The following is a 3661-nucleotide window of genomic DNA, read 5'->3' as shown; positions in this document are numbered from 1 at the left end:
GAGCGTGCCGTGCCTGCTTGGAAAGGCAGGTGTGGAAGAATGTAGTAACGCCTGCCTGCATGCTGGAGAGCTGAATGGTCCAGGCAAGGTTGCAACACCTGGGGCTTAGTGCAAGGTCGCTCTGGAAGATGTTGAAGTCAGGTTTTACAAGGAGAAACAAGACGTGTAATTTATAGAATTATCTTGTAATAATCACCTGAGGAGTCATATAAAGAGTGCAAGAAATCTGTCCTCCCACAAAACAAACCCCTGAACAATCGAGCTGAAGGCTTGGATCCCATGGTCCCTTCTTGAGTCCAGCTGAAGAGTTGGAACCCACAACAATACCCGTATGAGGTCACTTGGAGCCCTGGAGGCCACAAAAAGGTCTCTTGCAGGTTTATTTCATGGTCACTTGGAGCCCTGGAACCCACAAAAATGTCTCTTGCAGGTTTATTTCATGGATCTGCACTCGCAGAGTCCAAAGGTCAATAATAGAAGCTACACAGTCTGTGCTGCACGATGAAGGGTCCGTGCTAGCAGGCCGAGAGATTTGAACTGGAGCCAGGAAGTGCCATTCCCAGTAAGAATCAGAGCTCCTCCATAAAGTACCACAGCCATCCACAGCAACAAAGAGGTCCAAGCTCCTCTGAGGAGGAGAACAGCTGAGCTCCCATCAGCATAGCCAGCACTACAAGCTGCTCAGGAGACTGAGCTGTGCATCTTCTCCCCCTCTGGAGTCAGGAATGCTCAAAGGAGGACCAGAGCTCTGATAAGGTGCTCTATTGCCATCTTCACTGACAGCAAACACCATTGCTTTTTTCATGATAAGAATAACCAAGTTTATCAGTAAATCCAGCATGACAAGCTCTTCAGGAGAACCAACAGCTTTCCAAAAGCTACTCCAGTTCTCCCTCTTATGCTGCTGGCAACAATCCTCAGGTGGCCCTTCTACACCCAGTGCCATTCAGGCAATAAGCCTAGTGGTTGCTACACTCCCACCCAAGGTAAGTGTTGTTTTCATTTATTTTATTCAGCCACACCAAGAACTATACTTGGTAAACCAGTGGGGTGTTTCCTATTTAGGTGGCCATAACAGTTAACTAGGCAGTTAAACAAAGGGACTTATTTTGAACGATTACAAGAACAGGAGCCAATGAAGAGCACATCTTGGCACTGAAGAGCTGGAGCATGAAAAAACTGCTTATCCCAGGGGAAGGGAGCTTCAAAACAGGAGTGATCCAGTACAAACCAGCAGTCCAGGCTGGAAAGCCCATAAGCTCCTGGAAGGTTGTCAGTGTAAGTCTCTGTTGATGGGTTCAAGATAACAGAACTCTGGAGAGGAGTCAGCTAGGGGAAAGCAGCAAAAATCAAACATGAAAACCCAAGGTGTTCAAGATCAACCAGCTTCCAGGGTTTCATGTTTGTTTCATCTGGGCCATGCACCTTTTATTTGGTGCTACCCACATCTGGGATAGGTCCTACCCCCAAGTTTGCATGTGTGTATGTCAGGCATGCTGACCCACACCTCGAGCTGTGCTTCCCTCATCTAACACGCACCTCCCAGCCCATTGAAGTTGACCTATTATGATGACCAGGCACAACCTATCCCTTGCCAACTTGCCAACCAGATGCATCCCCTTGAACTGTATTGAATCTCCACAAACAATAGCAATAATTTTGCCTAGCATTGCACAATTATACTACAAACAAACAAAAACAATTTCTTTCCCCAGATTAAGGGGAAATTACTCATTTCCTTTGAATAATGCTTACTCTTCATAGCTTTAACATTATAATATAGATTTAATAATACTTACAGATAGAAGTAAATGATATATCACAAAAACACATAAATCTCTCTTTAACACATATGTACGTATGCTCAAACATACTACTAAAATAAGAAGAATAGTGATGACAGTCACAATCCCTTTTTATGTATCTGGTCATGCCATTAGAGCTGTGCTATTGTTTGTGTCTAGCTGTCTCTCCAAAGCCACATGCAGTCATTGGGGTGACTTCTAGAGTTTGTTCTTAATTCATGATCCAATGCTGAGAGTATCGATGTGGGTGCTACCCCTGCCCTGGGGTGGGAAGTCTGTATTGCAATTTAAGGAGGGGAAAAGAAGCTAGCTAGCTATCAAAGAAGCTGCTTGGCTCTTCACTGTTTTCTGCCACCATGAATGGTTGCCCTCTGCGATGTGCCACTCTGCCTTAGATCCAGATGTGCATGCACTGAAACCTCCACTAGTTGTGAGCTAAATACACCTTTCCTTGCTCCATTTGGGTGTTCAGTATTTTGTCCCACCGATGAGATAAAAGTAACTAAGACAGCTGCTGTTTACAGCTACATTCTTTGACTAGCTATGTTATTTTCTTGGCATTCAGAAGACACGCAGAAGATCTTGGATCTTTATTTGGTATGTTGACCCAGTCCTTCATTCTTGAAGGTTCTGGGCCATTTGCCATTCTTCCTGAATTCTGTTTTCTACTTTCCAATTGACATGAATAACAGTTTGTGGTAGTGTTATCACATACCCTAAAGGATTTTCTACACTCCAAACATATTCTCCCTTTCCTTTTCTTGAAGTAGACAAGAGTTCCCTTTTACTCTGATCAATCACTTCCAAAAAAACCACAATTTTCTTTGAGTATACAGAAGCATAAAGAACCCAAAATGAACAAAGGTAGTCCTAGCCTACAGCACAGTGGGATCATTGTTCATTATCATAGGAAAGTCTTCCCTCTATGAAATTGGGGCCAACAAAGGCTCAGGCATGGGAAGAGGAAGCAAGCATCTTTTACTGGGTCACTTAGACTAATGGTGAGTGGTACTATTCCCATTTTAATCCCTTAATTTCTGGATCCACTAACATATCAACATTTCATGGAAAATACCTGCTCCATGTTATATCTAAGATGTTAGATATTTAGACAGATAATGAGGTTAAGCTCAACTGATTACATTGTAGGATAATAATAATAATAATAAGCTTCTCTTCTGGAAGGTTAACAACTAAAGTTTGTAGATCAAAAATTAGAGAAAGAGAAGGGCTGCAATGACAGCCAAATTTTGGCCTTAGCCTTTCAAGGTCAGTGAGGACTCAGGACATTGGACAACCTGCACTCTTACATCACATAATTCAGTTGTGTCCCAATTTTCTGATCAAGGATATTATGGGGCCACAGAGGGACGTTATCAAGAATGTAGAGTGTGCCTAAGGAGAGTAACCTGGAGAGAAAACATTCTCTCAGGCTTTCACAGAGAGCAAATTGGCAATGGCCATGACTCATGCACATGGCTGACACTGACAAATGATCTATAAACTGCAGTACAGGTTTTCAGGATAAATCCTGAGGGAATTTGACTGACCTTGTCAGATACAAAAGTTGCATTTCTTGTTATATAGGTCTTGCTTTATCTTGGTCTTAACCATCCAGCAGAAAAGTATAAAAACCATGTATAAAAATAAAGCCATATTAATATGCTGAGCTGTAAAAGGCTGAAGTCAACTTCTGATACTGCCAGTCGTACGGATAACCCACTACTATTATGGACTGCTGGACTATATTGGAATATTTTGCTGAATTCACACACCTTCAATGTTTAAATGACAATGGAATATCCATCTCTGACAAAGCTAAACAGAAAAAGGGGATACAAATGGAGGGCCATTTT

This window comes from Octodon degus, unplaced genomic scaffold (genome assembly GCF_000260255.1).
Source record: "Octodon degus isolate 3935 unplaced genomic scaffold, OctDeg1.0 scaffold00014, whole genome shotgun sequence".
Classification (NCBI taxonomy): domain Eukaryota; kingdom Metazoa; phylum Chordata; class Mammalia; order Rodentia; family Octodontidae; genus Octodon; species Octodon degus.
Note: the sequence above shows the minus strand (reverse complement) of the source record.